This window comes from Vanacampus margaritifer, chromosome 1, assembly GCF_051991255.1.
Source record: "Vanacampus margaritifer isolate UIUO_Vmar chromosome 1, RoL_Vmar_1.0, whole genome shotgun sequence".
NCBI lineage: Eukaryota > Metazoa > Chordata > Actinopteri > Syngnathiformes > Syngnathidae > Vanacampus > Vanacampus margaritifer.
The window spans coordinates 7,787,240-7,812,404 of NC_135432.1; the positions used below are offsets into that span (position 1 = coordinate 7,787,240).

The 25,165-nt window shown below is 40.3% G+C and overlaps 1 long non-coding RNA gene across 1 annotated transcript in view; it reads left to right on the forward strand.

Moving 5' to 3' along the window:
* The window catches only part of LOC144040093 (uncharacterized), a 47,922-nt gene extending 33,037 nt beyond the window's left edge, over positions 1 to 14,885 (forward strand). Inside the window, exon 8 of the long non-coding RNA XR_013289636.1 lies at positions 14,042 to 14,885. This is a non-coding gene — a long non-coding RNA (uncharacterized LOC144040093). The remainder of the gene's footprint in view (positions 1 to 14,041) is intronic.
* The last annotated feature ends 10,280 nt before the right edge of the window (positions 14,886 to 25,165 follow it).

Here is a 25,165-nt window from a genome sequence, read left to right on the forward strand (position 1 = left end):
TTTTCAGATAAAAACATTTTTCATACAAATCTTACAGTGTACATGTACAAGTTTACTGATTAGTATTTTCTAAATTTGAGTTCAAAAAAAAAATCGCAATAAGCAATTGTATAGATTCGTATCGGGATTAATCGGTATCGAATCTGTGACCTATGAATCGTGATACGAATGGAATCGCCAGGTACAATTCACAGCCCTAGTGCTTACTATCGTTAGTTTCAAGTTATTTGTGTGACCTTTGTGGGGTTTTCTGTCACAACCGAAAGAGTACTAACAAATTGGTGCATGTGTGTAAAAACGTGTACACACATTCACACACATACCCTGACCTTATTCTTACAAAGCATTCTGTCCAAAGTAGTTTACCAATGACTTAATCAACTACTTCTTTATCAAGATGGTGAATGATTAATAAGGAATTAGCGATATGAAGAACGATCCCGTGGCGTTGCTGCACTGCCGTGATTTGTCTTTGCCTGGAACGTGTCCTGTCCGATTAAACCGTCTTTGAAGTATATCCCTCGCCGTTAATAGCCGCGGCACCTTTAATGATGAAGTAACAGACAAGGCCTGGGAGAAATATTAGCTCAGCAAGGTCACAGCAGACAAGGTCCCATCTGTCTCAGCAGCCCTGGTGGATCCCAGACCCTTACATTACTGTGGCCCCCAGGCGGGAAAAAAACGGGTCATCAATCTGATTTAGCCAAGCTCTGGTCAATGCTGTCATTTCCGAGCTGAGGAACACTACTTTCTTCTGCCGTCACCTTCCGCAGGTAGATTCATAATGGCTGCTGACGTTAAACTGTCTCGCATTTGCGCTCGCTGGGCCAAGACCTTCAGAGAGTTTCACGTGGCGTTACATCACAACAACAGCCAGGCGCCGCACGGCTGCACTTGGCGCGCCGCAATAAAGCAGAGAAAGAATGAGATGCTGGCATATATAATCGCCGCTGCGGATTTCAAGGTAATTCCGTGCCTTGGTGAAGTTTTAGCCTGCTGCTAAATTCAATGACCAATCGCTTGGCTCCAAATTCAGAAATAAGACACCGTGTTAATCGGGATCAGCCGCACTTTCAGTGCAGCTGCGTTGGACACACTCACACATACACACACAGACATAAACAGAGAAAAAGCACATGTGGCTAACACAGTGGAAACGCGGTGAAAGAGTTCCACGACCAAACGGGACTGCTGATAATTGAGTCGGTAATGCATGTGATAGTCTATTAACAGAGTGAGATTCTTCCGAACCCCAGCCAAGGAAATGCTGCCAAACAGCACCCAGGGGTGGAAATTTGCATCACGAAAGCTGCATGAAGAAGAAGAGCAGTGTAAAGCAGGCGGGTCACCGCTGTTCAGATCTCATCCTGTTTGCGGATGTTTGAAAAGGAACGGGTAGGAGAAATCCCCTCCTTGCTGAATTCTGTCATCTTCATTTCACACCGTGTTTCTCCAGCATCCAACCTGTCGTCTTATCAGCCTCCCCCCCACCTATGATGCCTCCCTTTCTGCAAATGCCGCTCTGGGGAGAATAAATGTCACTGTGTTTATCCAGTTCACCTGAGAAGAGCAAACAGGGTTTGGTAGTGGGAACCTAAGTTATAATTTATTTAAATGTGATTTACACTATTTCATATATGTTGAAATTTGTAATGTTCGTAGATTTTACAAATTTATTTTGCTCAGGGGAAAACATGAAACAACTAATATAAACTGTAGAAAGGGATTTGATTGTGTAAAAAAATGGTTTAATTGTAATATGAAAAAAAATGGTTTAATTGTAATATGAAAAAAAAAATGGTTTGGTGGTATGCAGCTCAACGGTGATAAAAAACAAAATTTAAATGGTAGTAAAATTGAACGAGTGACTAAGACAAAGTTTTTGAGAGTGATAATTGATCAAAAACTGTTGGAAGCCACAAACGTATATTAGCTAAACCAGTATCGCTACTGCCACCTGTGGCCCAAAAATAAAACTGCATGTTCCCTACGTCATGCAGACAGAGGGCGGGAAATTCGAACCCCCGAGTCCAGTCTGAAAACTATTGGCTAGAGTTCCCATTATGAAGAGCTTAAGTGTTAAAGAGATACTTGACTCATTGAACCACTTTCAACAGTAAGAAGATAATATTTTGTCTATAATTAATGTAATAACTTCATTCTTTTTTCATGAACAATTAATACCTTTAAAAACTAATTTTGCCACTTGCTATCGACTGAAGACGATTTCACCTGTGCTCAAGAAACAGTTGACAATCGTGGCTCAGTTTGCTGACCATACCCAGCAAACAGGTGCGCCGTGATTGATCGTTACCGATTCCCTCCGCACGCGTGATGTCATCATCAGTCGACAGCAAGTGGAAAAAATAGTTGTTAAAGGTATTAATTGTTTATGAAAAGTAATGTTAACTTAAAGTTATCACATTAAATATCGACAACATATCTTCTTACTGTGGCTCAATGAGTCAAGTATCCCTTTAATCTACTAATAAAAAAATGTTTCAGTCATAAATGGTCAAATAAAAGGGCTATTGTAAAGATCTTGTTTCAAGACTATCTTTGTCTTCCGCGTGTTTGTTGTTGTTCGGGTAGAGAGAAAGTTCATTTTCTGAATACAGACTGGAGATCAGTGAACGGGTCCTCCGAAGGATTTATTTTACAGAATATTCCGGACACAAGCGGGTTTACAAAAGCACAGCTGCTCCTCGCGAGTGTGTCTTTACAGCGGACTCATATCATTCTTATACTATCTTAAAAAAGTATTACAACTCCTCCTTTTCTCCCCCCCAGCCACCATATGTCCCCAGCCAAAACAGACTTTTACAGCATTCAATACACATTGACAGAAGGCCTTTTGATGTGGGAATATAGTAGGTCTCAGACCCGACATCACCTAGCATAAGATAAGACTTACAAAGGAATCATATTACAGACGCTCCCCACCTTACGAACGAGTTACGTTCCGGACGATCGTTCGTAAGGTGAATTTGTTCGTAAGTTGCTTCAGTGCTATATTTTGTATTATAATTTATGTTTAAAGCCTATATAAGTATATTGAAGGTTTATATAAGTATGTTTAAGGCTTGTACAAGTAACCTGCATTGGTTTGTACTGAAAAAAACTTTTAATAAAATGGAGAGAATACGTACAGTACTGTACTGTACTACGTATGTTAGAGAGAGAGAGAGCGAGAGAGACACACACAGTATGTACATGTACGTAATAAGATAAATAAAATGAAGTTTAACTTACTTTTGGAAGATGTACTCGATGCTTAAGGAGATGATGGAGAAGGAAGAGGAGGATTTTATATCATGAGAGATTCTTCGTCGTCGCTGGAATCGGCTTCAAAAGTTATTTCCTGCTTCATGGGGACCGGCGTTTTCTTCCTCCTCGTCGCCACGTTGCTCAGCCTCCAATGAGCTCTCACAGCGCCAAGCGTCGGTATTAGCGGCGGAAAGAAGCACTACGCGCAATACAAAATCTAACTTACAGCATTTCTTTCCGAACATTTTTCGACATACTGTACGCGCAGAAATGTTCGTATGTACCGTTGTTTGCAACTCGAATGTTCGTAAGTAGGGGAGCGTCTGTAACACATTTGCTTCCACCCCAGACAAATGGCCCATTGGTGTGGGAATAGAGGAAGCTCCCCCAAACATCATTTAAACACTCACCCAGCTCTACTGAGGAAATTAAAACAGTTATGACTAAATCAAAACAGTTATAACAAAATCTGGGCAGAAGACTCTGAACAATCTTTTGGGATAAATTGTTACAAAGTGCAGCTTTAAATTATAGACAAAAGCGATTAGAATGATTAATAAGGTTGGCTACAGGGATTTAATTATTAATAGGAATTATTTATAGGATATTTTTAACTTGATGGGTATTGTGTATTTGAAGACACTGTAAATGTTATTTTCATGTAGTGCACATTTAAAGTGAGGAATAAACTAACATTCATTCGTTCATAGAAATGAGTCATGACATTTGGTCTCCACAATATTGGGTGTTAAGGACTGTTTTGAGAGCCATGCAGTTCTTTTCCACTCTACATCACAATCGCCAGATTTGCTTTGGGTGCGTCGTCGTCGTTGTTCTCTTTTGGTTTGCTTCCACGTGTTACATTTTGCTCTGCTGCCGAGCTATAAATAAATCGGGGAGCCCCAACTGTTTCCCCAGGGTGAGTGTATGAAAACGTTGGCCTTATCCCAGGAAATAAGCGTGAATCGCCAGGCGAAGCCAACTGTGCTTACTTACGCACACTAAGAACCCGATTGCTCCAAATCAGCGCCTTTCTTCGCACCTCAAATTCGCGCTTTGGTTTGCCTTCCAGGCCTCGAGCTGTGACGTAGCGGTTCCGCTCTGTAAACCCTCCAACATTCAGCCCGCCCGTGTCTTTATTCTCGGTATCACGTCCTGCTTTCATGCCGAAACCAAACACCCGAAAGAATTTCCTCACCGCGCACAGAAAAAGATGGCTCCCTTTTATTCTCGTTGGCAAGGTGAATATTGTCAAGGGATCATTTAGTCAAAGCGGGATTGCTTAGAAAAGACAAAAAAAGAGCCTCAGGTGGAGAGACGCCCTCTGATTAGGATTAGTTTTATGCCGCATATGCAAATGGCATCGATGAAGACATATGCGTCTTCATGGTGGCATTCGCGCTCCTGCAGGTAATTTGAGAAGGTACTGCAAGAGAGCTTTAGGAGATAATACCAACATAGTGGAGGATTAACTACTCAGCACCACAATCATCATTTGTGGCCCACAGAAGGGAGGGGGGCGGGGTGGCTAGTGGCAAATTGCAATGAAATGTCATTTGAACAACTGCTGTTTGTTTTCGCTGATTGGCCCGCTGATTAGCATTTCTCCAATGCACTTGATGCTTCACGCGGCCTTATCGTCTTCCTATACTGGGATTTTTAATGTCTTAATCCCCCAGAATATTGCAGGAGATTATCTTTCTAAAATTAACTGGGCCCTTGTGACTGCAGAGATAGCAGCTGCTTTTTTGCCACTTGGCGAGTTTTAAGCAAACAAAGTGAATTATTGCATTTGGGTTCGCTTGCTTACTTTTGCCTTTTAAAGGACAGAGATTATAAGGGCTATTATTCTGCTTTTGCTCTGGAACTTCTTCAATAAAAGGTTTTACTACTTGCAGAGTTGGTTCAGTATATGTGCAGGTTTGCAAGACCCGCATGTGTCTGATACTTACTCGCTGATCTCGCTCAAAGGCAAACTGAAGACGTTTCAAGACTGGTACACACGTAAAGACATCGGAGGTGATTTTCAGATGAAATCCCCCCGCCTTCGCCCCCCCTTCCCCTTCCCCCATTCAGACCAAAATCAACTCATGCCTAAGAATTTCATGGCTCTAAAAGAGGATCCTTATAGATTATCTTGCAGTGTGAGGTGTGTTAAGAGTGATTTTCCACCTCTCCCTGATCCGTTGGGAAAGTTTCGAGGCTGCCAATAGATATATACTGTAGATCAGGGGTCATAAACGTTTTTCAAACTGAAAATTACTTTTTGGGTACTGATTAATATGAAGGGGTAGCAGTTAATATAAACTTCTGAAATAAGCTTAAATTGCCATTAAAAATATTAGGTATGGGCGAGTACTGATTTATCGGACATACAGTACACATATTTGAGGGATGTGCAACTGGCGGGCCGTGACCACACTCTGAGTGGCCCCCATACCGTTTATTTTTTTTTTATGATTGCATAACCACTCAATACAACTCGATGGTATCATAAACACCTTTCAAGGCGAAAAACCTTGGACTTGATTTTAACCGCTATAAACACAGTCAGCCTCATGCTTTATGCACAACAATACACAGTGATATCCGAAACACTTAAGGCCTAGATACACTAATCCGACGTCGGCCAAATGTGAGCGACGCCGACCCCCTGTGGCGTCGGCCCAGACGTCGGCACGTCACATAGAAAAACGTAAATACACACCGCAACGACCCCGACTATTACGTACCTTCAGCGCATGCGCAAGAAGTAATTCCCCTCCATACCATCGGGGGTAGTCATTATTCCTAAAGGCAACCGGCAAACTCTTTACGGGGACGGGATATAAAAATTTAAATTAAATTTAAATTTAAAACAATGCATACCGGTTACTTTTACTCATTACAAACAGTTGCTATACTTCTCAAGTATAAAAGTCAATCCTACCTGCTGTATTCAGTCGCGTGCGTCCCCATGTCCTGCCATAGTTTGGCTTTCATACCTTTGCCGGCATACCCTTTAACGGTAATATCATACAATGCTGGTCTCTCTTGAACCAAACCCGATCTTTTTTTTTTTTTTTTTTCTCTGGAGAGCTCAGTATTGTTCATTCGGTAATTTTACCGATTTGACATGTCATCATCATTGCTCTCTCTTTTTTTAAATTTTAAAATTTTATTATTATTATTTTTATTTATTTTTTTTTTTTTTTTGTGCGTGTGTGCGAGTGTATGTGTGTTCGCAAATGTCCAAACCCGATCTTCTGTCCGGACAGACATTGTACGTTCAAATGCGGAGGGTACAAGCAGGGTGACGATGCGCAAAATGAGCGGGAAAAAAATGGTCCAGGCTTTCCATCAGTACTGTTTATCCGCGTTCGTCACTTCCTCTTCTTGCCCCGTGCGCTGATTCAGCCAATCACAGTGATCAAATGCCCCGACGCCGATTCAACATGTGGATTTGCTGGAAACGCCCCATCCCCTGACGTATTCCAACTCGATCCGACTTCACGACAGTAATTTATACACTGATCAGACGGCGCATTTATACACCGGTGTATCTAGGCCTTAACACACACACACACATACAAATGACCCCTTTCAGACCTCTAATTCTTGAAGCATTTGATCATGAAAAATGCAAAGCAAGAAGGAACATGGATACGTTACTGATTCTGCTCACATCTGGCTGCAGTTTCGGGCCAAATGGACACATATATTGGTCACATAACCCTGATCTGTCAAATTCAATAAAGAGGACAAAAATGGGTGATGACTCAAAACACACAGATGACCCTTTCTATAAAGTATGACCCATCCTTGATGATCAGTTGATGAAAGCATGATCCCTTACTGTGGCAAGAATGGCGGCTAGCACTTACGTATATCAGTGGAAAACCAATGTGGCTTGGTTACAAGTTGTGGAGCTTTGCTTCAGCCACAAGGTCGATGTTTCACATGGAGACTTTTTTGCAAAGTCCAGAATTGCCCACTTATGCCTGAAATTGGCTTGGGACAGGGCCCCAATGTTTTTTTTTTTAGGTTTGACTGAACAAGTAAAAGTTCCTCTTGAATGTATGTATACATTTGTCCATGATTTCCTTTTCATGTCATTTGACCCCATCGGTAAAATGACCCAATTAGGTACACAGGGATTTTTTTTTTTTTGTGTGTGTGTGTGTGCAATCATTTTATGGAGATGATGTGACTTTCTAAAAATATCGATCTAAAATATAGCTACAGTGTGAATAATTTCCCCCTACAATTTCTAAAATATATATATATGAAAAAACAGAAAAAAATCTGAGTGCTTGGCCCGCAGGCCGCCATCCCTGATATAAGACTCATATGCTAAATTAGTAACAGTCGGACATCCAAATAAATTAAATGTGTGATATTTCTTTATTTCTGTGTTTGTATTTTCTTTAGCAGCATCTTGAGAATTCATTCACACACAGTAAATGATTGTCATACTTTGGTGATAATTATTGGCACTAGTGAGATGGGCATCCCTCCACCACTGCAGTAGCGATGACTTGAATGCAAATGAAATACTGCAAATTAATGGATTGTCTTTTTGCTCATTCAGATTCATGGTCATTGGTTGTTCAGTCTTGTTTAAAAGGCTGACAAATATCTTGCCCAGACTGCTACTTTATCACCGAGTGATCACAGACACAAGTAATAAGTCACACTTACACCTATTGGTAATTCACAGCTATTCATCCTGTTCATTTGCATGTGTTTGGGCCGGGGGGGGAACTCAAGCTTGCATAGGAAAAAATGTACAGAATGTCAAACAATTCATTATGAGATAACAATTCCTTGTGGACAACATTTTTTTTTTCTTCAAATGACACATTTGTAATGTGGTCGTGTGATTTAGATAAAGCACAATCTGTGTTTGAACATTTGCAGCCACGTGTGCCAATCACGTATCAAAAGCAAAACACAAGAATGCGTGATACCTGTTCATATTACGTTCCTCTTATTAGTGTAACCATGCCAACCAACGCAGCATCACAAAGACTTAAAAGTGGTTTCCGTGCTTAATTTGGACTGAAATGACGCAGTGAGTGACCCCAGTCGTTCTTATTTTTCTTATGTCTTTTTGGAACTTTTTCCATAATCATTAAATACTGTACATGGGTTTTAAATTCCTTGCCATGTAGTGCAAAAAGAATAAAACAGGTCTTAAAAAGCATTAAAAGACATTAAATGAAAAACTACGACCTTAAATGCCTTCAAGAAGAATTAAATATGATGTCGAGAGGCATTTAAACAGTAAATAAAACTGTTGTTCATCCTTTATTTTACTTACAACATTGTGTAAAGGAGTCGATATAACATCATTTTCGAAAAATAGATGTGACAAAAATATATGTATTTGTGGGAACTGATGAATAGTTGTAATTTACAATGAACAAATGGCCTGCAGTGATGGCAGTTCCAAATACCAATTGCTCTGAATTTGACAAGAAAAAAATCTATTGTTCCTGTCACCAACATTCGACATGAAACACTAATGCCACCTAGTGGCAGAAAATTGTCATTTTAACTGGTAACTGTAACTTTATGACTGACTTACTAAAAAATTACTGTATCATTGAACTATAAGATACAACCACATTTTTATCTGGTAACCATAGTTGTCAACTTAACAAGAGTATGAAAGACTTGAAAAATATATTTTACTGTGCATTCAGAACAAATTTGACGTGGAGTTAGTTTACTATTAATCGCGAGTTAACTATGAAAATCGTGCCATTATTTACGATTAAAAATTTCAATTGACTGACAGCCCTAATATATAAGTGTGTGTATGTATATACTACTGTATATATAATATGTGTGTTTATGCAGTATGATGTGGGCTTTTAATTAGTAATTTATTTTAATATGTTGCTTAAATAACGGCATTACATTAGATTTAATGATACTTGCAGAAACCCTGCACAAGTAACAGTTAGTAAAACTTACTTTTATTTGGTAACCATAGTTGTCAACTTAACAAGTGTATGAAAGACTTGAAAAATATATTTTACTGTGCATTCAGAACAAATTTGACGTGGAATTAGTTTACTATTAATCGCGAGTCAACTATGAAAATCGTGCCATTATTTACGATTAAAAATTTCAATTGACTGACAGCCCTAATATATAAGTGTATGTATATACTACTGTATATATAATATGTGTGTTTATGCAGTATGATGTGGGCTTTTAATTAGTAATTTATTTTAACTCATTCACTGCCATTGACGGCTATAGACGTCAAAAATTTATTTAAACTATTTCTATTAGTTAAAAAATGTTTTCCCACTTTTGTTAACAAGAGTATGAAAACCTAGATTTTTTTTTTATTGCATTAAAACAGAGTTAACTAGTAAAGTCATGCGATTAACTCTTTGACTGCCAAAAACATTAAATGACGTTTAGTAAAATCCTAGGGAGGAGTGCCAAAGACGTTAAAAGACGTTTTTTTCAAAACAGAGGTGAAACTAACCATTTTCTATTGTTGATTACTGAAAAACGGAATAAGGTAGAAACAAACTTTTTTTTCTGATGAAAGATGAGAGTCCAATCTTTCATTTGGTAGTATGTGTGTTTCCATAGTTCAAACACATAATTTTCTGTGGACCTTGAAAGATCAGTCAAAAATGCTTAAATCGGCTGGCACCCACGGCATCCCTTTTCTGAAAACGTCTGGCAGTCAAAGAGTTAATATGTTGCTTAAATAACGGCATTACATTCGATTTAATGATACTTGCAGAAATCCTGCACAAGTAACAGTTAGTAAAACTTATTGCTATAATTTTCCTCTCGGTGATGAAAGGTGAAAGGCTGCATACAAATTAAGAAATATGATATGAAGAAGATCAGACGATCCTGTATTTTTGTTATTAAAATATTGCATTTCAACCAAGTACTAAATGGTTATGCACTTGTCTAGCATGTTTAACAAATTTAATACTGTTAATCCTTCAAATTTGAGGGGTATTGGGAATCAATGAAGGGCTGCTTAAGAATGGGTCACAAGCTCCTACATTTGTTGAGTTTGCAGCCACTCGAGTGTGTTTGTGTGATTTCAGAGCCCGACCGCGTTCCCGTGTCAACTGGTGCTTGTCTGATGCTGCCACAATTGAGGGCAAGGACCAGAGTAAGCGCAACTGAAAAGCACATAAGACATTCATCGTGAGAGCAATTGTGTTGCTTGCGTGCGCTTTTTCCCCCACTCATTATCCACTATTCGATGGAGCGCTACGTCCTGCTTCAGCCCACTTTCCCTGTAATAGAAACTATTTGGGAGCGCCTCTGGTTTGTGTAATCAGATAAAGAATTTGCAAGATTGTGTGCAAGCAGAGCTGCGGTCGGTCTCCTTTTTGTGCGCAGCGACAAGTGAGTCATGTTAGAAGTGACAACAGATATTTATCACTGCCACTGTTTATGGCCTTGCATGGGCTCCCTCCGCACCCTCTGCCAATCCCAGGGTCTAAGCAGAGGAGTTAAGTTACTTGCGTGTTCATTTAGCATGCGCAGATTACGACAGAGATGGGAACTCATAGAGGATCGCTGATAACGCTCACAAGACTTAGTCAAATGATGTGCTGCGGCGGTGAATTCTGCTCTGGGCAAGGTTTTGCTCTGTGGAAATGTAAAGCAATTAGTGGCTGTGCACGATGTCGAGTGAACAGAAGAAATGTAACAGTTATGTGCTTCTCATACTGAGTCATAGAGTTGTCCTGAAGCGGAGGGATTTTTTTTCCCATTTAAAATACAATATGGATGGAATCCATCTGCTTGGATCTGCGCCTCGTATGTCACAATTTTATTCTGCAGTTGGTATGGTAAAATATTTTTTTGTCTGAAATCCCAATTGGATACGTAGTATTCTTTGTTCAGGGTCTACACACATACATTCACAGAACAAGTTGATAAAACAGCGGAACACATGCTGCATAGAGATGACTGACACTAAGGGGGAATGCCTTTGTGTTTACTTGGTCTCCGCCTGTGATCATGATGCACTCACATCCTAACAGCTTTGCTGAGATTGCATTGTTATTCTCCCAGAGTTTGTTGGCTGAACTTTCAAATCACTTGGAACACCGCGTGAACTCTGACACCATTCTTGAAAGCAGGCCAAAAGTGAACCTGAGATGCTGGTGCTATGCCGGTCCCGGTCCCGGTGTCTCCAGGCTCAATCTAGAGGTATTTCCACTCCGATGCAGATCCGGACGTCACGTGACTACAGACGCTCCCCTACTTACGAACATTCGAGTTGCGAACACGAACATTTCTGCGCGTACAGTATGTCGAAAAATGTTCGGAAAGAAATGCTGTAAGTTAGATTTTGTATTGCGCGTAGTGCTTCTTTCCGCCGCTAATACCGACGATTGGCGCTGTGAGAGCTTATTGGAGGCTGAGCAACGTGGCGAGGAGGAGGAGGAAGAAAACGCCGGTCCCCATGAAGCAGGAAATAACTTTTGAAGCCGATTCCAGCGACGACGAAGAATCTCTCATGATATAAAATCCTCCTCTTCCTCCTCCTCCATCATCTCCTTAAGCATCGAGTACATCTTCCAAAAGTAAGTTAAACTTCATTTTATTTATCTTATTACGTACATGTACATACTGTGTGTGTCTCTCTCGCTCTCTCTCTCTAACATACGTAGTACAGTACAGTATTGTACGTATTCTCTCCATTTTATTAAAAGTTTTTTTCAGTACAAACCAATGCAGGTTACTTGTACAAGCCTTAAACATACTTATATAAACCTTCAATATACTTATATAGGCTTTAAACATAAATTATAATACAAAATATAGCACTGAAGCAACTTACGAACAAATTCACCTTACGAACGATCGTCCGGAACGTAACTCGTTCGTAAGGTGGGGAGCGTCTGTATTTCTATGAACATGACCACCGGGGCAGGAAAGTAGTGGCACAGCGTTAATGGAGTACAATGGCGAGGAGGGATAAAAGTAGCGTTTATCCGTCAACTTTCCGCCCAAGAACATTGACAGTCACTTTGATGAAAAGGATGTGATATACATGCGCAAGGTGGACATGTTGGAATGCCGATGAAGTGTCAGGATTTTTTTTTTCCCTTTCTTTTCTTTGGTCCTTCCTCGGGTCCTTCCTCGGGTCTCCTGACGGCCTCACGACTCTGGTTGGTTTAGGTGAATGGTATGGGATTTTTTAAAATAGGTTTTAGGTGAACTAATGAATACACACACACTCGCACACACGCACGCACACATAATAACCAACGTACAAAAAAAAAAAAAAAGAAAAAAAAGAGAGCAATGATGATGACATGTCAAATCGGTAAAATTACCGAATGAACAATACTGAGCTCTCCAGAGTTATTTTTTTTAAAAATAAATAAAATAAAAATAAAATAAAAAAAGTTTTTTTTTCCCCCAACTTGCCATCAAAGCTTGCTTGCAGTGTTATTTGGCTACGTTAGCAACTTAGCAGCTACTATGCCGTAAAAAGTCTTCTTTATGGTGTAATATCTATTAAACCAGCAGCAGCACAAACAAACGAAACAGATAATTTCCCCCCCACAATTTGCGTGTGCTAACAGTTAGCATCTGCTGATTCAGCCACCACGTAGGTACAAAGTGGCCGATCACGTCTTTTGCCTTCATTTAATAACTATACAATCGAGCTACATTTACACAACTAACTGATTCAGTTATTGACTTGTCTGATATGAAGTGGTCTGTACGCAAGCAATGAGGAGGATCCTTAATCCTCCGTCTTGTTGGTCTCTCTTTTTATGGCGCATTGATTCCTCTTTTGGTCGCTTAGAGAATCCTCGATCCTTTTTTTGTTGTTGCCATTTCTCATTGTGGCAGATGGTCCACAACAGCTGTCAATCATTGTTAAAGTGTGTGTTTGCCGTTTACTCAGTGGCAGACGCGTTTTCTATGCTGCCAAAATGGCCGCGCTAACGCTCATTTTGGGATGCGTGACATCAACGTCCGGATCTCTATGAATGGAAATGTCTATTATTCAACTACTAACATGGTTGCTGACGACCCCGAGTGTCTGTCAGCGCGGTGTTATCTTTGATGCTTTCCTGCACTCTCCACCAGCGCCGCAACGTAAAAAGGGTCCGGTTCATTCTATCTGTTCTCCTCGTTTCCTGCTAGTTGCATTAGCTTGCCCGCAGGGGGTTCTTTTGGCACATTAAAACAGATTTGGGTTAATAATTGATGCTGCGATTTATGGACTGGAGTGCCTGAGGTTCGACTGTAAGCCCTCACTTAAAAGGAATGCATGACTTTCATTCCTGTCTCGGTGCCAGAGTGGCGCTGTGATTTATAACTGCCGTTGGATAGGGTGCTAGTTATTGTATAGGGGTCTTGTGAAGAAAAGTGGCAGACATATCATTTTTCATGCAACAGTCATTTTGATGTGATTATGCGTGTGGAGCGTCAGCTCGCTCATTCCTAGATCGCAAGACAATGCAGGAAAAATATTGATCCATGTAAGTGGAGCAGAAAAATCTATTTGTGCCGCATTGAGCGCTCGGCTCCATTTTGATTAAGAAACGTTGCTTGAAATTAACATTCAATATCAACATTGGTTTTGACATTATATGAAAAGATCTACAGGGCGTCAATCAATACAATTACTTAGGTCGTCATTGAGGGTGTAGTGTAGCCTATAGACGTAGGCATTAGGCATGGCGCTAATTAAAATTCTGCAAAGAGCTTGTCGAGACTTACATGAGTCATAATGTTTGACTGTGATCGCCTTTGCTTCTCCTGACAGCTTTCAACTACACGTCGCAGTAAATTCCACTTCAGACTCATCTACGTCGAAAAATACCGCATCGAGCCCCAAGTGGTAGATGAAGACGCATCACGCGGAGAATCAAGGTCCAGAAGTCCTTCCTTTAAAGCCAGTTTCACTTTTTTTTCCCCCTCTTCTCTTCTTGACTTGAGCACCATATATTTGCTCTTTGCATGCTTGGAATCGATTGCCAATTATTTGTTGGCGCCATATCATAATGATGACATTGAGGGTCTGAGATCATGTCTCTCTGCCTGACACTAATAATGCATCCATCCATTTTCAACGTTCATGCTAACATTAATACCACACACATACTGTATTCGATCCCTAACAATTAATTACGGTAGTGTATTGATAACCGGTAGCTAGCGTAACCACAACGTTAGGAAGAATATTGATTTACACTTTAATGGATGTGAGAGGCATACATCTTAAAGCCCTTCTCCGGGTTGCTGCTCGGTGCTATGGAGGAAGTCTTACAAAAACGACGTACGTCTGTGGTGGTCACTTTGGGCAAAAACATTTTTTCCAACCGGAAATGACCGAGACGTATTTCGGCAATGCGGTAGGTTTAGTACAAGGAGGAAATTAGCATAGAATCACCAGATATTAAAAATTAAAAGCCGGGACAAGTTATACCAATTTAATCGCTAATCAATAAGTTCTTATTCCGGTCAATTCCAATTGCTTGCTACCGATTAGATGCAGACACGAATGACAGGGCACAAACGAACAATTAAAGCAAAACAGACAAAAATCTTTGTTTTTTGGGTTGTTTTGCAGCTTCTCCATGACAACAGTAATCGCGCGTAAACTTCCGTCTGAAACATCTGGGAAAGGTGTGTGTGGGGGGCGGGGGGTGGGGGGGATATACAGTATGATGACATGCCATGACAAAGATTTCATTAATCTAGCTGTAAGTCAATGTTTCATCAGCAGAATTATGAAAATATGAATTGAAGGTTGAAAGTTAAAAAGTACTTTTTAATGTGTTTATCGTATGAATCGCTATGACAACTGTGTGGTTGAAATACACATGGCAAAAAACAGGACGCCGGGACAAAACAATGAAGTTGACGAAATCCACTTGCAGGGTAGCGACCCAAGGTCCAAACTCGGGGCTGACCCTGACAAAACACGGCATCTGGTCCACCCTAAATGAGCGGGAACTTTTCATGAGGCCTAAGTATGTGTCAGATTAAGGTCATTGTGTAAATAACTTTGAGTGTTTTCAGCCTTAAAAGTGGATGCCTTGCGTGTGGCATTTGTTTCTACAAATCACTTTTCTCAGCCAAACGTCAAGTTACCGAATTATCCAAGCAAACAGTATTTGACACAGAGAGCTGTCTGAGCGGAGTGACCATTTAGCAATAGAAGTTTATTTGAGCCCCAGGCTGCTGTCTAAAACTCAAGCTGAGTGTAAAGAAAATATACTGTATATATAAACTGTAACTCCAGCCTACTGATTCTTGTTGTGCCCGTGCCAACATGGCGGGGGTGAGTGGCCAAAGCGGCATGCTGACAGGTAGCTCAGGAGCTGAAAACATCCACTTTCAAGGACTCCCAAGTTTTGCGGTTAACGCTTTTACTGCCATAAGATTATTCTCTACAACAGACAACATGTCGGTTGCGTTATTATGTTAGCTAATGCTAAATGCTATCTTGTTAACCCTTTTTTTGCTCGGTCAAACAGGGACGTTTGGTCACTTTATCTTACTGTGGGGTGAACATATTGTTGAATTATGACCTCTCTTCTCTTGTGATAATAGAAACTGTCAATTATTTCCTTTGTAAGGGCAGAATATGTTGCATTTGATATTTTTATTGCATAATTATATTGTGCAAAGAGGATGCTGAAGACATTTAATATTTTCAATTTGATGTTTTACTGTTTTTGAATTTACTTATAGGCATATCAATGTGATATAATCATGAGTGTTTAATAGAATACAGTGGAATAATGATTTTGTGAACTTTATTTTATCCTCTCACCCTCAAAGCTATTGAAGATAGGAATGTGCATGATGTTATTTAGAGCCTTTTGGCATTGGAGTCTAAAAGTCTGGGGTAAGATCCTGACTGCATTTGTTCCCCCAGTCAAGAAGGGGAACTGTATGTAAATGTCTGTTTACTAATGAGATTACACCTTTGTCCAACCTATAACATCACACATTTGGTCACTAGGAGTCGACATGTCTGTCCTTTAATCAACTTAGGAGGGGAAGAGGAACCTTTTATCTTTTGAGTATAAATGAGTCGATGTTCTGTAAATTGTCACACACTTGGGGGGATCCACGTTGCATTCTGATGTGGTGTCCTGACTGTGTCTTTAGAGGCCTCTAAATAAATTCTTGCAAGAAAACTTCTTCATCAGATCCTGAATACAATTATTTGGACACGCAAAGATTACACTTAATATAGTAATCAAAATATTCCTTCAGATGCTCATGTTGTGGCCAGGTCGGTGTACGGTTCGTTCTGCGCAGGTTATCACGTTTCAATACAGTTCAAGTACCTCCTCCGTTCCATATTGAAACATGTCTGCTAATAAAAACATAAGCGCACAGTGACTTTCCCAGCACCCTGTATAATTTGTCAAATTTGAGTCGGGTTTCTTAGTAGCAACAAGGGTAAAATGAAAGAATGGAATGTTCTATTATTCAGTCAATGATGACCTTGAGAAGCTGTCAGCGCGGTCTTATGTTAGATGCTTTACTGCTCCATCTACCAGCTCCAGCATAAAAAGAGTCGGGCCCTATTTGATCTCTTCTTCTGGCTATAAACGCTCGTTATCTTCATTTTTTTTTTCGTTATTAGTGGTAAATTCACTCACTTATGGGATAGGCCGAGCCTCAGTATGGATTGAGTAATTTTCCAAGAGGTTACAGACCTGCAGTCTAATCACAGACTTTCATGCAAATGAAGTTAAACTATAAGGTGAAGCCAACAATACATAAAAATAAGATGAGTTTATGCAGCTGCAGGCTGGGTTATTATTGGATAGTCTAATGCCATTCCTGCCTTTTGAAGACACAGCGCAATGTTTTAGGTGTTCCAAAGCATTTCATGTTGACCAATTTTGATGAAAATCATTTTACTGTTCCTCTGTATTATTATGCTGTGGGTATTGCTTAGCAAATAGTTTGCTGAAATTGAAGACATTCTGGCAGTGGGCAGCCTCGGGGACTTTAGAGGACGAATGCTAAACATTCATATTTTGATTAAGATTAGCATTGATTTCATTACAATCCTCCAAATGTACTGCTTTTGTTGTGTCAGATTTTGAAGTATCTCAGTCACAATCTCTTGAGTGTATAGACTCATTAGTGATTCCTGCGCCTCGGCTATTCATCATCTTTTATGCAAATGAAGTTCGTCTCAGGTTATGCCAACAACTTAATGCAGGGGCAATGTTTCAAGGGAAGGTGCCAGGTGAGCCTATACAGCTGCAGGCTACTTTCACTTGGAAGGCAAAACAGTCGGGTGGGAGAACATTAAGTGCTACCGCCAAAGGAAGCATTTTGCATGTTGAATATTACATATTTGGTGACTAAAAAGGGTGTTGGGGGTTTTGCATTTTAAAATTTTTATAAATGCCTCTCTTCCACAATTCCCCTCTCACTCTCCGTAAAAGCAATGAAAACCAATTCCGTGTTGCTTTTTTAATTGTTTCCGCTTACGTTTGCTCTGCTTTGGTCTGGTGGTCTTATGCACAGTTGTTAACAAGTGAGGGATAGACTTGCTTTTTAATTTCCAGATGTGTATCTCACTGAGCGGTGAAGGTTTGCAAGTGTTTGTGAATGTAGTGAATGTTCATTTTTCTTCAGGGTTCGTCCAAGGTCGCAAGTGGTCGCTTAGACATTTGCCAGACATTCGCGAACAGTTTTAATGGTCGCAAAGTTTTTCATGTGGCCAACATGCTTGAAAATGTTAATCATTTCTTGGCAACAAGAAAAACTGTTTGTGAATGTCTATGTGACCGTTTGCGACATTGAACAAACCCTGACCCGGGCTTGGGGGGCTGTGCTTGCCTTGTCGAGCCGAGGTGGACGGTTGCCCTCTTTGGTGGAGGTTCTCATGCAAGGCAGATCCACCACACCAGCATCTACTGAAACTCAAACAGAATTTGCTTCTCCCACTGGTCGCTGAATCAGTAGAAGCTTGTGTTTGTGGAGCTCACTCTGCTTCATCTATCCTTCCTTCCTTTAGTCTTTCCTCTGGTCTCTTGAGGTCTCACTAATCTGTTGAAATTTGTTTCTGGGGTTGGTGAAAGATTCTGGTTTTGTAACTCTGTGGGTGGTAGGGGGTGTCTGGTTGGTGCTGGATTTCACTTTATTTCATCTTTCTTTTGGTGTCCTGAAAACTTCACGACTCTGGCGGGACTCTGAAGTATCCGGTTAAGGTGAAGGATCTGGGATATATAACAGGTTTCAAGTGAATTAAAGAGCACAAACTCACACAAACGCAAATACATACACACACATGTAATGCTCTCTCTCTCTCTCTCTCTCCCTTTAAAAAAAAGAACAAACCCTGACCCCAACCCCTAAAAGCCAACATTCACTACATTTGCAAACACTCACAAACCTGCGCTGCAAAGTGAGATACAGTTTTTAATTGTTTCCGCAATGGTTGTGGAGCCCAAGCTAACAGGTCAGAAGCTGCTGGGATGTGCCGGTGACACCTCGTCGGTCACGCCTTTTTCCTCTGTTAGGTTGTGCTTCATCGGGTGCCGTCATGTCTTCCCCAGTGAGAAGAATAAAAAATAAAAAGTGAGATCAAAAAAAGAAGATTTCTTCAGTCCTAGTTTCCTGGAATATGAAATGGCTGCAATTTCCAGTACCATAGTAGTTTCCTGTTTCTTCATGATGAAGCTTTGGGCACTGTGAAAAGGTTTTCACCCCCCTTCCGTGCTGATGTTGTTCTCCAATGGCCTTTGAGTTTTTGAATTGATCGTCACCTGAAAAGCAAGAAATTGGAAATGGCATCATGACATAGGAAAGCTTAAAGTAAGCTGAAATGTGTGGGACGGATGTAAAATGCCCATTACCGGCTCTGTATTTGAAATATGAGAAATTGTCTGAAACCATGCAACAAAATGCAGCAGAAGAGCTTGATTCAATCCCTAACACCGCGCGTTGCGTTGTGCTCTGAGCTGTGTTGACAACGCTCACTTTCACTCAGCACTGTCAGGCAGCTATTAACTACTACAATACAAAACACAGTCATTGCTCCTTCCAGACTGTGTAAACACTGTTACTTGGAGCCACAGTTTCTCAGCCACTCGGGGGCGGGGGGAGTCTCACCGACCTGACCTCGTTGTATTTCAAACCCATGACATTCAGTATGTAGCTGTGTATGGATTTATGCATTTCCCCACCTTGCCTCTCTTTCGGCATTCAAGAGATCAGCTGCGCTGGCCCAAAAAGGCACCCAGTGTGCCTGCATCGGATGCGCCTTGGGGAAAACGCTGCTTCAGTGACCCGCGGTTTCCACAGGGCTTCTGTGAGACCGCTGAGCCATTAGGAGTCCAGAGGGAAGCAGAGAGACGGGACTGATCGCGGGGGACCATGAAGCATTGAGCTCCCCGGACAGATAAACTCGTGGGATTACTGTCACACTGCACAGTCCTCAGGCTCGGTCAAAATGGAGCATGAATTCACTCTTCTCTCTTGGAATTTCATACGGCCGCAAGTCAGAGAAGGTGCTGTGTTGCAGGAGCAGCCACCGTAAATGGAGTCTCTTCACGATGGAGTGATTTATTGTTCCGTCTCGTGCGATAGCTATGTGTGGTGATTTGTTAATTTCCTCCTAATGAGTCTGAGAGATTCATTCCCGTGATGAATTGAGCGGCAGCAAAGCAGAGAGCGGAGTACATTCTTATTCCGAATGTTTGCGTCTGCTATTGTGTTGAGTACACGTGCGTGTGGGCGCACCTTTAATATAACCTTTTTCCAAGTCGGCTAATGACTGCTGAGGCATTTATCTTGAATAGAAAAGGGGCCTGCCCTCCACTGCGGCACTCATTCGCATGTTGAAATGAGGTGCAGTTCATGAAAATGACATTTGACATTTGCCCTGCTACTGACAAGCGACCAGTTCAGGGTGTAGTCTGCCTTTCACCCCAAGTCAGCTGGGAAGAAGGTTCCGTCCTCACACACCAATGCCTCTATGGTCATGCCTCCCTCTACCTCAAAGAACTCCTCAGTCTACAAAACACAACACGTTCTCCCACCGCTCTACCCTCTTAAACCGCCTCCACACACCCGGGACCAAATTGAGGACCATGGGAGATAGGGCCTTCTGCGCTGCTGCCCCACGTCTGTGGAAAGCCCTAACTGCCACAATGAGGGCACCACAATCCATTGACTGTTTTGAAAGAACTCTTAAGACATTTCTTTTTAGCCAAACTCTTAGATGTTTTTTATTATAACTAAAAATGCACGCCTTTTTCTTTTCTACTTGTAGCCCTTTGAGATCTTGCGATGTAAAGGGCATTATAAATAAAATGTATTATTATTATTATTATTAAAAGTATTATTATTATTATTATTATTATTATTATTATTATTATAGCTAATGAAATAACTAAACTAGAATTCAAAAAAACATATTTATGAAGGAAATATGATACAAATGAAAATGCTTTAAAACAAAAAAGCCAAAAACTAATTCAAACGACATCTGATGTTTTTAAAACTATAATTAAAGCAATTATTAAATAAATAAATAAATTTGTTTTCATCTTTGTCATTTAATTTCATACATTTTTTCAGAGTTTTTGCGGTTCATTTTAAATTACTTAGAGAATTGTTTTAATCTTGCACTCCACAAATACTCCATATATATATATATATATATATATATAAAAATTGGAAACAATACTAAAATGACTACAAACTAAACTAAAATTAAGTGTTTTCTGAAGAAATAAAAACTAATAAAAACTAACAAACTTTTTCAAAAAACTTATTAAAATGGACTGAATTTAAAAAACAAAAGTCAAAACGAGATAAAAACAAATTATAATGAAATATCCCAAACTATTATACAGTAACTAGTCTTTACACAGATCAGATCGGCAATTATTTTGCATTTTATGCAAATTCAATGATATGTCATAATTTGCCAATCGTTCAATGAATTGATTAGATCAATGAAATAAAACATTGCTAATAATCCAAAGTTTCACAGCATATATGTCAGTTTTTTTTTGTTTTTGTTTAAATAATTCAGGGGGTGACGGGTTTTAAAACCCCATTTTCTGCGTGATGATGTTTGTGATCATTTTTGGTTTCATTGTTATTATTATTATTTTTTATATGCATTTGAATGGGCGTCAATTGTACCAATTTTTTGGACAAATCTGGTCCCAATCAATATCCATGCATTAAATAAGCAAGTTGTTTAAATAGATATGTTGTTCCAACTTCTGATTGGATTCGTGATCGATTATCCGTTTTTTGTTTTTTTAAAACTTGCTGATCGGTGATTGCTCCCAAATCCTGATGAAGCCTTTTTATAATATTATATATATATATATATATATATATATATATATAATTATAACCCTGGCTGGGATAGGCTCCAGCATCCCACGGCCCTGAACAGAATAACTGCTGTTAAACATGGATGGATGAAATTATTTCAACGTGGCATACACAAGGTATGCTAACAGCTGAAGCTAAATGGCGTTTAGCACACTGCACAGTAATGGTTCATTGAAGGAAGTGTCTTTGAGTTGCACTTAATGTTTCACTAGTTGTCCATTTTGCACATGCTGAAAAATAGCCATTGTTTTTGCTCAGCCCTGACTCAGTAAATTAAATAGTTTTGTGTAGCTTGGGCGACAGCGCTCCACTTCTGAGGAGGTCTATTTGTTTGGCTGCAATCTTTCTTCAGAATTGGTACACGCTCGTTGTGCACATTAGTCTCCTTCTAACTTGAGAAAAGTCTGCGTTGAGTTGCTGGAAGTTTACTTTCGGATGTTTTGTGTCTTTCTGTGCAAGCTCATTAGTCAAAAAGTATGGAACTTTGGACTGTAACAATACACTCAATCGAATATCCAAATAATATATTGTATGTTTGAAATACACATTTGGGTTAATAATGTCATTTTAGTTTCCATCTATTTTGCCATTCCTTTTTTTTTCCCCTGGAGAGCTCAGTATTGTTCATTCGGTAATTTTACCGATTTGACATGTCATCATCATTGCTCTCTTTTTTTTTTTTTTGTATGTGGGTGAGCATGTCTGTGTGCGTGTGAGTGTGTATTGATTAGTTCACCTAAAACCTATTAAAAAATCCCATACCCATTCCCATACTATTTTGCCATTCCTAATCTCATTGAACTTTTCTACTCTTTTCTCACTCGCCTTTCCTAAATGCTGATAGAAACGAGCTCCAAAACTATCATCTAGCAAAGAGCACCTCTACTTTTAAGCTGAATGAGGTCCCCAACCAAAAAAAATGGATCCATAAATAAAACATTAAGCGTGTATTCAAGTGAGGATCAATTTGAAATTTTCATGCCGCTGTTTGTGCCACCGTAGTCGTGGAGTGTGTTACTCAAGTGGTTTTGCATGTGGCCATTGTTTTTGGAGTGTGTCACTCGAGTGGTTTGTGCAGGCCAACTCCATTGCTGGATGGAGAAATATTTTCATTGCATTTCCTAAGAACCAATTATCCCAACATACACACACACACACACACACACACACACCCAGCATGGCATTATGAGTCGTTGACAAGGCCTCCGCCAACACAATGTAGTGTGAAGACCCTGCTCAGAGAGCCAGCAAATTAACAGCCACAAGGTGAGAGACATTTGCGATCACTATCAAATTTGTGGCTGCAAAGGCTCGCCGGCTAACAAACACAGCTGCGTCCATTTATCGCGCAAGGCTAGTGGAGCGCGAGTTCGGTCATCAGGACGAGGGCTCTGTCACCCGCTAATAGGCCCTCTGCAAGATTCCACAACTGTGTGGGTGGAAGGTCGGCAACCTTTTGTCCTAATCTGCCACATGTAATACTGCTGATCATTACCTGGCAGGCGCCCAGTCACGGAGATGTCACATCTGTTGGGGGAAATAACGAGTTCTTTGCGCTTAGTAACCGAGTCTTATAAAGGCCACATGACACATCCCTATTTAACCAGTAAGACTTGTTGTCATGGAAACCAGTGGTCTCCATTATTTGCGTCATTGTGGGAAGGAATGTGGCTGACTCCTAGCCAATCGAAGCGGCTCCCCTCATTCCCAATAAAGTCAGTGCAGTGAACGCACGCATTGTAGAAGAAGAAATGGACTCACTGAGTGGTCCGCTTGCAAAGTGTACACAGCACAGCAAGATCGATCGATGTGGTCGGTCGCGTTTGTGACGTGGGCAATTATAACGGTGTATTCTTGCTCGACCCATTCACTGCCAGCCATTTTCACTGAAGCAACCCCCTTCGCTCCCGGCTGTTTTACTGGATTTTGACTGATTTTGCAAGCCCCACAGAATATTGTGTTATATTGCTATAAAAAAAATGGAACCTACCAAAAGAAAGTCTCTTCTTTCTTTAGGAAAAAAAAGTTTTTTTTTTTATCTGTTTCTGTTTGCAGCAATTAGCATTAGAATATAGCTAATTTTCATCATTATTCACAAACTTGTTGAAAAAGAGCTTTTGTTGCAACATGGCCTTGGATGATCTCTTATACTCCGCTGCCACCTGCTGGCCGTTTTTTTTGTAATAGCTACCATTGCTTTAAGCGACTTTGACACAATGAAGTGATCAGTGTACAATGTTTGAAACCGTTTTTCACTCAAACTCGAAATACAGTGATAACAAAAGTGAGTACCCCCCTTAGTGAAAATGTCCAAATTTAGCACAGTTAGTCCTTTTCCCTCCATAGTGTCATGTGACTCGCCAGCATTACGATGTCCCAGTGTCAAATTGTCATTTCTTCAGTGTTGTCCGATGAAAAGATTGAATTAAATGTCTATCAAAACATGAGGGCTGGTTCGTGCTCACTTTTTTGTGATATTGCATTTGCAACCCGGTTCCAGACAAGCAGGTATGACTCAATATGTTGTGGCGGCCGTGGCTCAGGGTGTAGAGACGGTCGTTCAGTAACCAGAAGGTCGACTGTTCGGTCCCCGCGCTCCCCAAGTTATGTGTTGTCGTGTCCTTGGGCAAGGCACTTCACACACATTGCCTCCAGTGCTACTCACACTGATGTATGGAAGGTGCGAATGTTTGGTGGCGGTCGGAGGGGCCGGAGGCGCACACTGGTAGCCATCACCGTGTGAATGTGTGAGTGCATGAATTATGTATCCATTCTATTGTAAAGTGTCTTTGAGTGTCTAGAAAAGCGCGATGCATCATTATTATTAGGGGTGTGAATTGCCACGTACCTGGCGAGTCGATTCTTCATAGGTCAGGATTTGATTCGATACCAATACGACGCTATAAATGATTGCGATTTTTTTTTACTCAAATTTAGAAAATACTAATCAGTAAATTTGTGCATGTACACTGTAAGATTTGTATGGAAATGTATTTATCTGAAAATTCAGGTTGCAGTCTGTTTCATGTTTGAACAGCATTGAAATCAATGTTCCATTAATATAACATTCTTCCATGCTTAATGTGTAAATCCTAACCCTACGTTTTGTTGAATATTCCCATAAAAAAAATATTTTTAAAAATCGATTCGGCCGCATATTGAATCGTTTCGAGAATTGCACGCTGTAATATCGCGATATATTGCCGAATCGATTTTTTGCTAACACCTCTAAATATTATTATCATTATTATTCAATATAAACCATGCAAATAAGCTCATGCTGTCTTTTTGTATGCCACTAGTTACTTGTGCATTATTCGTCGGTCTGTCGTTTATTTCAGCGTGTCAATGGATATTGAGCTCATAGCGTCGCCCATACAGAAACGCAATTAAAGTGGCGCAGGTATGACAGATGGATTAGGTCATAATTAGAGCATGGAGAGTCCATTGTCCTTTCTGCTCTGGACCTGCTTTGTCTTTGCAATGAGCAACACGGGAGGTAAGCATTCCGCGCGGCTGTAAAATCACTCTCTTGTTTTCTTCCTTTTCT